The sequence below is a fragment of the Macrobrachium rosenbergii genome, chromosome 42, assembly GCF_040412425.1.
Source record: "Macrobrachium rosenbergii isolate ZJJX-2024 chromosome 42, ASM4041242v1, whole genome shotgun sequence".
In the NCBI taxonomy this organism is placed as follows: Eukaryota; Metazoa; Arthropoda; class Malacostraca; order Decapoda; family Palaemonidae; genus Macrobrachium; species Macrobrachium rosenbergii.
The window spans coordinates 23045796-23058666 of NC_089782.1; the positions used below are offsets into that span (position 1 = coordinate 23045796).

The 12871-nt window shown below is 34.1% G+C and overlaps 1 pseudogene; it reads right to left on the bottom strand.

The window, feature by feature from the left end:
* Positions 1-1683: 1683 nt before the first annotated feature.
* Positions 1684-12158, bottom strand: LOC136828048 (proton-coupled folate transporter-like; annotated as a pseudogene).
* Between the last annotated feature and the right edge of the window lie 713 nt (positions 12159-12871).

The following is a 12871-nucleotide window of genomic DNA, read 5'->3' on the forward strand; positions in this document are numbered from 1 at the left end:
GAGCGTTTAACTCTCAAATAGTGTGCTTTTTTTACCACAGTAACCACCTACCAAACTGAACGACCAACAATAATTGAACGTATATAGGCAGCTACAGATACAGTATATAACTGCGATGAATTCTGTGTGGAGGGAACTCTGATTCAGTTCTTCATAGAGCTAATGACTGTTACTTGTTTATCTCATAAAGTAAAAAAAAAATCACTTCAGTATTAGCGGTATTATTGAGGACTTCACGATATATAAAATGGATATCATAAACCTGGGCAAGATAAAAAGTGGCTTATGATTATGAATTAACATTTTGTCTCAAGTCCAGATTGTAAGGATTTCATCACCCATGTCCTTTTTGGTTACAAAATGAGGCATCAAATACAGAAATGAAGGATTTCTGGGAATCAAATAGCACGAATTTTGCCAAGTTCAATTGTATACATTGATTCTTTGTTTTGAAATAAGTGGTTAGCTACAGATATACATATTTCCCGACCATACATAAAAAATCATGCAGATTGACAAAAATGTGAGCAAAGCATTCCATTTGCAATTTCTATAGTTATTAATAGGTTAACTAGTCCCAAATGATTTGTTCTTACTGAAAATATTCACATTCTTTTTGAACCAACAAACTGCTCTAATGCTTAATAAATCAACTTTGTGCACAATAAATTTAATTTTATTTTGTTGAATTTTCAGTTGCATTTTCTTGCTCCTACCAATTCTATAAAATGAACAGTGAAGTACTAAAAATCACACTGAGGAAATAAATATCATATACTTCACTTCTTGAGTATTTTGTATATTTATCTTGTAACAGGTAGAGGATTTTGTATCTTCAATAATACTAACATTATAAAGACGTGTATGAAATGTAAGCTTTCCTATATTAGACATATACGATATTAGTATCGAAAATAGATGTACATGTTGCATAATCCCACCACACAGGAAACAGTTTAATGCAGAAAAAGTTATTTAACCAGACCCCCTAGTCCAGTTTATATGAAGTGCCCTTAGTGAGCATAGAGGGTTTCATTATGTGAGGAACGAAAACTGGAAATGAGAAAAGAACACAGTGCACCAGAGTGGAAAGAAATTGTTTCACACAAACCTACGAAAGAGAAAACTTAAACAATAATGATGAGGGTGCTGATGAAAAATAAGTTGGACAGTCAAGTCTTGGTGAGCAAGAAGCAATGATGAAAGAAAGACAGATAATTTTGCTACCTTCTTCCCAACCTCATAAATCAAGATAGGATCTATGTAAGAACGGAAAATGTTGAATACAGGCGGTTCCCAGTTTACCACAGGGGTTCTGTTTTTCTGCCGCTTCGTAAACCGAAAAAGCGTCGAAAATCGTTAAAAATCCTACGAAAACCTTACTTTTAATGCTTTGGGTGTATTGAAAACGATGTAAACTGCATTTTTATTGAGTTTTTCATCAGAAAACCTGCAAATTTTTATTATTCTGCCGTTTTGGAGCCATATTTCTTCCGTCGGATCGGCGTACAACGCGTCGTAACCCTGGAACATGCGTTGTAAACCAGGAAATAATTTCTGATGAATATATTTGAAAAGCGTCGTAACATCGGAACGTCGTAAGCCGGACCCGTCGTAAACCGGGGACTGCCTGATTGAGTATATACATTACAAGAAGATTCATGGGAATTAAAATATGCATTATTTACTTATTCTGACTTTATTATATCACAGATCTTCCTCAGAGCAAACACATGCTGCTTATTTTGACCAGGTGAGGTAGAAACAGCAGGGGTGTAATGCATCCACCGGACTAATTAACCAAATACAGTAACTCCCATCCAATGAATTTTCCTGTACTACAACCTCTTCATTTCCTACCATCAATGAGTTCTTTTTTTCTAAATTATTTCCTTTATTAAACAATAAATATTGCACTGCTATATTGCAGTTACACACCTTGGCTATACTGTACCTTGAAATCCTATACAATGCAGAGAAAAGTTACTCTACTTATGGTGAATATCTATATTTCATTTTGGTGAAAGCTGAGATTATCATGTTACAGCATTAACACATTTTACTTTCAAGTCGATTATTTCAATAAATAAATAATGTAAAAAGGTAATAATGTCCTTAAAAGCCAGAGGATTACGCTATTTTGACTACACATGAATTGCATTTTCTCTTCCAGGGAAAACTAGCCAAGTTAGTTGAAAACTACCCCATAAAAAGTCACAGCCAGCAACATTTAACCCATCATAAGCTAATTCATCATATTTCACAATCTTGTACTATTCACTCACAAACATACAAATAAAAGAATAAAGAATGTAATCTCATATCTTACAAAGAACATAAAAATAAAAAAAAATTTTAAAACAAACGTAACATAGATCCACAGATTCTAACATACAAAAATATTCATGTTGACTGTATTATTCTCATGGCACTGATTACCCTGAACAGAAATCTTTTTAGATTAATATTTTTTTCAAGATGATAACACAACTCCTCCATGAAGATACTATGCTAACAGTTCATGAAAGAAATGAACCTATTAAAACGATTCTACTCTAATTTTTGACTGGACTGGATTGGATTATAAAATTATGCTTAAAAGCCAAGCACATGGACTTATTATTCATGCAAAGAATAATGAACCAACCATGAACACATCAAAAGCCTTCATTTACATAGTTTGTCTAGAGACAATTATCAGGAAATATTATGTCCCTTATGTAAACTGACCTCATTTTCTACACATGCCAAGTTTACTGAAATGATCACAATAACTCAATTTACTAAATCTTCTTTTTTAGTGGCACCAAATACCATGCCTTTCCTGCAGTGCTATATGACGCCTCTTCAGGCACTAGCAAGGCTTATTTTCAAAGTAAATCATATTTGTTCTAGCTTCTGGTCCAGCTCATTCTAGAAGTGTCTGAAGTTCTTCTCTCTTGCGTACTGAAGTTAGATGACAGTGGATAATACTGTAGGAATAAGAATACGTTTCCTGAGCAACGTCAGTACATTTCCACAAAATTATCATTAACCATTCCTTACACTACCCTTATGATCACAGAAACATTCCAGTTGATTCAATGATGATGATATGCAAAACTTTAGCAAAGACTTCAATCCATTCACTAACATAATGATTTCTTAGTCCTCTAAATGGTCTTTTAACAAACTTTCACTAGCTTACTTTAAATTGGTATCATCACATCCCCAACACAATGTACAAAAATTGCTCAAAGACCCTACTAAAGTGCAAAACATTTCTGATTCTCCAAAGTCATGTGGCTAAACATTCTAATTGTTTCTGTGATGCAGAGTTTGTCCAAAATAGTCCTGACAAACCACAAACTTGAGCAGGATACTTGATTTTAAAATTCACAGTACCTTTATTAATGATATTTTTCAATTATCCATTTTTGAATAGTTTTGGTTTATTTTTTCAGACTTCTTACAAATAAGTTGCTAAGTAAACAGCACAATCCTGACAAGATAATAGACTGTACGCCTTCTACATAAAAGTACCTGAGAGGCTGACTTATGAAAGATTTCTTAGAATCTGTGACACAAAATACAATCTTGATTCCGTAGCAAAATGTAACGTAACATAGCTTGCAAACCTGTTTGCTAAATTATCACCACAATAAATAAAATAACACTCGCATGACATATCCTACCTTAGTATGGTTGTTGACATCCCCATCGATACTGCCGCCAATACAAATGTAAGACCAGAGCGATGTATTTTAAGGAACTGGGGATACGCGGAATCGAACAATGCAGACCCAAGGAGTAATGACAGTTGAGCCATAGATGACATCACAGTCAAAACTCGACCTGCAATAATACAGGATATTTCTTTAAGGATTGGCTTTGGTTCATTAAGCCCTACTCGAAATTATCACTTGCACTGGAGACAGCAATACTGTACAGTGATTGTCACATTGACAAATAAACTCAGTTCTCTATACCTGCTTTGTTTGCATTCTTTTTTTTTTTTTGCCTTTCATAAAATACCAATTTTATTTTCAATTAAAAAGTACAGTAATAATTACGATAAATAGCTAAAACCTGACAATAACATTTATAACAAGATTCTGAATACAGGTAGTCCCTGGGTTATGACAGGGGTTCTGTTCCTACGCTGCAACCTAAGCCGAAAAACAGCGCAACCCGAGATATCATCAAAAATCATAAAAACTTTACTTTTAATCCTTTGGATGTCTTGAAAATGACATAACCTGCATTTTGATTGAGCTTTTCATCATAAACCGCTAAAGTTTGACCATTCTCCTGTTTTGGAGCTTTATTAAAGTTCAGTCTTCCATCAGACTGACGATGTAAACCGGGAATGTGCGCTGTAATCGGGAAATAATTTTTTATTAATATATTTGAAGACCATTGTAACCTCGGAACGACGTAAGTCGAGTATGACGTAACCTGGGGACTGCTGTAGCTGTTTCCAAAATACAATTCAAAGAAACAAAGTAGCTCCTAACTAGTCAATGAAAATACTGTATTGTGTTCAAGACTGCTATCCCAAGTCAGTATTCTACAAGTCCATAAGAGATTTGTTGTACAATGTTCTCAACAAATAATCTTCTATATGCCATCTTCTGTGGCTCTGGTAAACTTTGGACACTTTTTGACACACATTCTGTTGAATACTACAAGCATTTCTACAAGAATGTAGGTCTATTATCCTTTTTGAATTTCTAAATATTCTAATGAGGCCTTCTACAACAAAAATGATTATAGTTTCTACACTTGAGTTTTAAACTAAATTTCAAGTCAATCCTAATTAAGGGATGTACTCCTTGAATGTTTTCATAACTCACTTGCACTTCTTTGTTGCAGACATATCTGCATTATTTGCGACAATTATCTTAAATGACTCCCTATCACACCACCAATATGTTGGTAAACTTTCCATAAAACATATCTATCATCTTTATTATTCCAAAGTGTAATGTTCCTAACCCTTGAATATTCTTATCAACTAGAGTACTAATCGATCACTTCAATAGTCTGAGCTGAAGAAATAAAATAACACACAACAGGATGCAGCCTATACATTAATTATATACCAAAAATTTTATTTAGCTTAGTCTTGGGCTGTATCAAGAATAACTACATTAAAAACGGAGACTTAATTTAAAAGAATTTAGAACTCTAGCAAAGTCTAAGTTACTATGAATTATCACAAGTAGCCCTTTAATGCACTATGACAGTAATGGCTTGCAATTTCAGTGTTACTTTTTACAATCAAATGAGGGTAAATTGAAAGTAGGGAGATAATGACAGTTCATATGGATAGTTAATGAATGGAGGTAGCTGACTATAATTTTAGTAAAAGTATTTGGGAATGCAGTACAGTACTATGAATGTCTAAATGATGATTACAAAAGAGAGGCAAATCCCAAAATAAGTGAAACAAGACAGGACAGGATTGTCAAATATTTTGGTATGAGGAAAACTGTTTAGGGAAGCAGAATAAGAGAGAGAGAGAGAGAGAGAGAGAGAGAGAGAGAGAGAGAGAGAGAGAGAGAGAGAGAGAGAGAGAGTAAATATTCAAAACCCTTCAGTAATCAAAATTTCACTGGGTTTCCTGTCATCTTGCTTTCTTTACTGATAGTTGTATGAAATAGAGCAACTTTTAGATGCTTTCATTTAACTGTTTTCTTCTACCCTTCCCATAAAGGCAAAACGGAATACTTTGCTCACATACATGTCAAACTAGTGTTTCATGTCTATTTTTATTGCTTGCTTGTTTAATATTGTACAGTACTTAAATATGCAATCTTCAACTTACCTTGCTCATCCTCGCTCACCAAACTTGATATGATGGATCTCAGGACGACAAACAAATACTGTCCAAGTATATCGACAACAGGAACTAGAATGAATAATCAATGAAATTAATCAATGTCCCATTTCTGTTTTAGTCATAATATGCATTTTTATATCTTTCAAGCATCCATAAAATTATAAACAAACTATTTTTAAGTATTTCAGTTAATGAGTGACCACTCTAATATTCTAAAATATTTCATCAGTAAACAAAAATTACATGAAACAAATACCTACCAAAATAAACTAATTGAGGAGACGTGTTAAAAGCAAGCAGTAAAAATGCAGCATTTCTAGACACTCCACCAAGAATCCCCAGAGTTGTGTCACCAACTCCAAGGAATTTCTGAAGGAATGGTAATAGGAAAAGAAGTGATACGCCATTCACCATATTCTTGATACTCAGGTACTGTGAATACTGTGGCAATGTAAATCCTAACTTCTCTTGCATATAAGGTACAGCAGATCAAACTCAGCTGAAACAGAAAACATTAAGACTCATGAAAATACTGTACTGTACTATAATAAGAACTAACGCAAACCAGAAACTGCATTGTCTGACTTTAATAATATGCAGTGTACAAAGTATATCCAATAAAAACAATTACAGGTATTATAAAAGCTGAGCAACAGCATCTAGACATAAATAAAATGAGTTTTTTATTATTTTCACAAGCTTCCTATACAATATTACAGTTGCTGGGTTTTTACTTAAAGCATTACATATAGAACCACAGCAGAACTATGAAATACATGTGTGGAACTCAGACAACTTCCTTTTAATATACAATTAAGATGACCAACAACCAAGAGATTAAATATATGATGACTAATGATCAAGAGATTGAAAATAAATGTTACAAAATTTCATAACTAAAAAATCATATCAAATACTGTACTGTATTCTCATTGTGAAAACTTGTGTTAAAAATCAAATATTGTACTGTATTCTCATTATGAAAACTGGTCTGTTAAAAATCAATATTACATGATCACACTAATAATAACAAATTTTTATGTACTATAATTAAACAGAAATTTCATGCTAACTTCTGCTGTCTCAGAAATGCTTAAATAGATCATATTTACCATTACAAAACATCAGTATAATTCATGACTTTTTTTCTAAGGGTGTAACTAACACTGTACATATTGTAAAATTAAATCTTTACAAGACTATGGATATAAATTGACATTATCAATAATTTAATAAGTATGCATCAGAATATGCAATATTCAACATTCCATGAAAATTAAACAAAACACACCTGCAAACACAATTGCAATAAAAAAATCTGCAATGAACAACATTACAATGGCTCCACGAATCCCTGGTTCCCGCTTACGAAAAGTGACAGCCAACGCATTACTGAAGTTCTGCAAAACACTGCAATGTTTTGTGCAATTAGGTTGTCTTATGGAAACAGCCTGGTACTCCATACAAACATCAGCTATGTTATTGTTAATTATCAGGGACGGAGGCTTGACTTCTCTCCTAACATTATAATCAGGAAGAAGTACAACAATGTACATAAGTGCTAGAATTATGATGCACTCACAACCTGTGAAAAAAAAAAGAAACAACTCAGCATAAAAATAACAGCACTAATTCAATGTAAATCTTTAATCATCTGACAATTTTGTTTGTCTCTTTACACTTCATTATACAGTACTTTAAAGCTTTGACTGGAATTTTCAAATATGTCTGACAGCCAAAATTCAAATTACAAGTTCATATCCATGAAAAGTTTCATAGCATTAAGATGGGTATATACTACCGCCTAACCAAAAATTTTATAAATAAATTATCTGCAAAAGGTTTCACTTACTCATAAAGAGGTAAGCATGTTTTTGAGTGCCATAAAACATCAGGATCTGCAAACAGAGGGGTCCAATAGAACTTCCAAAAAACAACATTGCTTCAACTACAGCTAATCGGTTTGTCTTCTCATCTGCATCAGCCAAGTTAACAACATAGCTTGAAACTGAAGACTGAGGAGAAAAAATACTACGTGAGTAGACATCATAACTGAATTAAAAGGAAGAATTGTTTCCCGAAACATCTACCTTCACTGATAAGGCTCCTGTTGTTGACAATGTCAACATCATGACTTGGGATCTAACTTCTATTTGAGCAGTTCTTAGAAGTCTTCCACCATATGAATCCAAATTCCAAATATGGAAGAAAACCATTTATCTTGACTTAGTGGTACCCAGTCATTTCTTAGCTTGTTTGTAAATGGCTCAGAAAAACTTTTGTTTTTTTCTCTTGCTGAGTGTAATGGGTGACACAGGAATGCTCTTGTCAAAGTTTCATGTTTGCTCAGTAACATTTGCCACTGCCACAGTAAAGGTTACTTTTAGCTCTATGCTCTGTATAAGCTAATTACACATTACAAAATTCAAAAGTTTGAAGTGCAGTTTATTGTTAGGGGATATCTTTTTGGCATTATTTGGTATGTAAAAAAGGCATGTCCTGTAGTAGTCTATGTCATACTTTAAACAACTACCCTCATTTACAGTTAGGTATTTAGTGTACGGGTAAGCAGTACAACAGTTTAATAAATTAAAAATGCCCATTTCTGGCAATGTTCCTCACAAATACTGTGCTTTTCCTCTAGGCATGCAAAATTTCCACAGGACACTTTTTCCTACAAAAACCTTACATATGTTTGCTTTTTATTTCATTTCACACTATTTCTTTGTGTTTTATTTATACTCATTTACCTATAAATGTTGTTACTCTTTACTCTTTACTTTCATAGATTGCCATTGTGATACTCGATTAGTTTCTGTTTCTGATTCCTGTATATTCTATTCTATATTTTGTGTAATCTAACACAAAATGCATATATACTACAAAATAAAAAAAGGAAATTAAACCAGTTACAAAGGAGTACAAAAGATCCCAATGGTACAGTACTATAAACAGCTTATTGAACTAACCTTAAAGACTACATATCCTCCCGCCAACCCTCGAAGTGCTGCTCCTACATAAAGGACATCTAAGGAAACCATAGGACTTGCCGCCACCAGAAGACAAACTAAATTTAGTCCCAGACTACCAAGGAAGGGTATTAACATGACTACTTTGCGGGAATATCTGGAACATGAACTTGTGTAAGATTTGGTAGAGTAGTGGTTACACATGCATTATCAGATATCTGAGGAGGCATATAAATATCATTAAAACTTAATTTCACAAACATTACAAAAGCAAGGAAATCACAGTAACTACAGTACAGTATAGGGAAAGAATAAAAGAATTTTTTCACTGTAATAAAGTCTGGTTTAGAGCAGTGACTTGATTCTCTAGTCAAACAGAGCACTATAATTCAAATGCATGAGCAGAAAAGATGTCACAAAGTTTCCCAATTTTTCCAAACACTACAAAAGAAGCTGTTACAATGGGAAATAGTCACCCACTAAAAATCCACGGCACAAAGTGCTCTACTTACCTATCAAGGGCCAGACCAAGAATCTGTGACATTATAACTGCCAAAATCCCAGTGATGACACTTATCCACATGACTCTCTTCACTGCTTCTGCCTGGATGCCAGAGAGCTTGTCTACCTGCCCAATTGCTTCAAAATTCCTGCATACCTGCAAAATGGTACATCAGTCTTTATTTACCCCTGTACTTCAGTATTATGTAAGTTACACAAACACGAGTTAATCAAAAAAATCACTTCCATCATTTATCCAACTTTATGTTGACTCAATAAAATATAACTACATTCAATGGTCATTTAAAAATAAAAGATTTCCAACAGTGATGATGTAAGTCTATGTACAGCACTAAGCAACCTCTAAACTGAATATAATAATCTGCAATGAATTACTGGATATAATATCCAGTAATTTATAGTGCTAAGCAAAGTCCTTTCAAGTTAAAGAAATTAATTTTCCATGTCTCCCATAATTATGAACAGTAAAAAAATAACACTGCAAAAATGTAAAAGCTCTAGTATGTATAAACTAAAGTTAAAGTTCTTTCCCTGCATTCTGAACTACATATTACACAGTAAAAAATAATATTACTATTATGTCATTTCTAGCTCCAAACATGCCTTTATTCATTTTCATAAAGGGTTAAAAGTGGAAGCACATGCCATCTACTACAATCAATTCTGAAGTAAGGTGATGATGTCACTGACAGTTTCTCCTGCCATAGCCTGTGTATATAAACACAGAAAGTAGTGTATTTCCTGTACAGTACTTTAAAATTGTGCTATGCTGTATATATTACTACAGTGATATTATGTGAGAGAGAGAGAGAGAGAGAGAGAGAGAGAGAGAGAGAGAGAGAGAGAGAGAGAGAGAGATTCTGTACAACCTTCCAAAGTTAAGTAGTCAATGGCCTGCTTCTGAAAAGTGTAATGATATAACCAAACTTTTTTACACCATCAACATAAATAACAATATACTGTTGTAAAATATCTTCAAATCCTTCAAATTAAAAATGACCACCACCATCGAGAGAGAAAGTTAAGAGATTGTTTAGATGCATACTGATAAGCTTCATTTGCTGTGCTGATATTTTAAGATATGCTTGACATGATCACGTGAAATTATTCTCTTAATATATCTTTACTAATAATTTCACACAGTATTTTATTGTCCCTTTACATCGCTCTCACCTCTTCAGAATGATTTTGAGCACAAAGTCTGTAGAAGATGAAATCTTGCTGGACACTCATCTGTACAGTATCTGCTATGTTGTACAGGAACACAACAGGTTCTACAGTAATTCTCCACATGTTCTGTAAAAGATTTTAACATTGTAATTGTTTGAGTACCTGGACACATAAACAACTGAAACAGTCATATTGTTTTCTGCTGCCTACTATCAAAGTGTCAAATCTATTCATATTCAATGAGAACTATAACAAGATAAAAATGTACTCATTTAACATGGTTTTGGGGTTGTTCAGTCCCAAGTTCTTGGACACAGGAGAGCATGCACTTATTCTACAGCACTTAGTGGAGCTTTTTTGTTTTTCTGTTACCTAATGACTACCAGCCCTGTTCAACCAGTCAAAACATCATAAATTCTTTAGGTAATGTGCCTAGGTAGTTACTGAATTTGACCATTTCCATATGTTTCTTCATTTTACCAGTGGCTACCTTGCAAATAAGAAATGTTTCAAATGATACATTTCACGATATAAATGAGGAAAAACATTCTTCATAAACCTTGGCTAAAAGCCAATTACCTGGGTTGGGAATGGAACAAGAGGGTATCTGTACTTCCCACCCTTGTTGTATACGATGCTAAGGAAAAAACATGCGGTGCCCCTTACAAGTGGAGACCAATTGTGCAAGGTTAGGCTTAAATTAACTCTGGTATTACACTTTTCTTTTATGGTGTTCTAAGTCAGGTTAGGAAGATAGGAATAGGGTGAGGCAACTGCCCCACCGGCCAGGTAAGGATCCAGTGAACTATGCTAGGGTTGCTTATTGGAAGGTTACCTTAGAATGCATCCCTATAACTATCCTTGCAACTTCGACCATTGCTGTTTATATACATTAATTACTCATCTTTCGAGTGATGATGTTCTGATTTATACATCTGCTGCCTTTCCAACTCGGTGCATGGAACTCATTTTTGGTTTTCCCCTCCCCAAAAACCCTGTCTCCCACTGGGGTATTCCATTACTGCTGGATATGGAGAAGGGAAAATAAAAACATGAGTAGTTTGCACCTAGAAAAATGGCTAAATATGCATACAAACATTTTAGCCTAATGCTAAAACTGTATATGGTTCATGTACAGGGGTATTTGAAATAAAGTACTACAGTAGGCTTATTACCTCATACCACTACTATTAGCCTACCTAATTCCTTGATAATCTTGGCTATTGTTGAACACTGGTCTAGCTTAAGGTATCCTAGGCTAATAGCCTATGATATGTAGACTTCGGTGTTAGCTCTTACAATACGCCTAGTCCACGATAAAATCCCTAGGGCCTACTGAACCAGTTCTTAATAGTCAATTATATTACTTGATAAATAAGCCTAGGCAAGCACAATAACCTAGTGATAACCTTAAGGCTCAGCCATGGGGTAGCTTAATACACTTGCCCAATCTCTTAAAGTAATTGAATTTAAGCCTTGTCCTTACGCCAAATGTTATTCTTACATAAATTTGCGTTCCTCTCGTCTCAGTACTTACTTGAGACGAAGTCACGATAACTACATTTCCAAAGCAGGAATGCCAAGGACCCTCTAAGGTCACCAGTTACCATCACCAGAATAATATGCATGGTATAACGCAAAGGATTTTTCTATGTAACGGCCCTTCAAATCCATATATCGTCATGTATTAATTCCGTCGCTGTACTGCGCTCGTTTTGTTACGGTTATCCAGCTACTTGAATACTGTTTTTTTTATACAGTTACTGTATTTCCAAAAATTATTATTTCCTTTGTTTTCTTTCCTCTGGATTCAAAAACAAAACTTGAATGATATCTACTTCCTACTTCCGCAAAGTGACAGTTGACAGTCTGTAAACCGTTATATAATCATGATATTAAACTATATGGGATCTAAAAGTATCACATGTGTATTACATCAATAATCTCGTCCTTTTTTTTCATTTCTTGTACATGTTTAGGCCTATTTTTTTTCTTTTTTATTGGCTTAACCCTGTCGTCCAGCTTCTAATTTTGTATTGGTAAGGTCCTTCATTTCTTTCGATCACATATACTCCTTCAAGATGTCTGTACGCTAAAATCCACAATATTCTTCCCTTTTTTCACTATAATCCACCATATTCTTCCCTTTTTTAAGTTTGTACTCTAGCTTTTTCCAGCTTGTTCTGGAGATACAAATACGTAGGCCTATGTATTGAGACTGTTCATCCATAAGCATTGTTTACAAAGTAGCTGTCGTTGTTCCACTCTTCATTCTGGTTTTTCACCACCACACCTATAACGCCATGATTAATATTTGTCACGAATTCCTAGTTATCTCTTCTACGATCTCGTAATAGTAAGTACAACGTACAAGGACAGAGTAAGT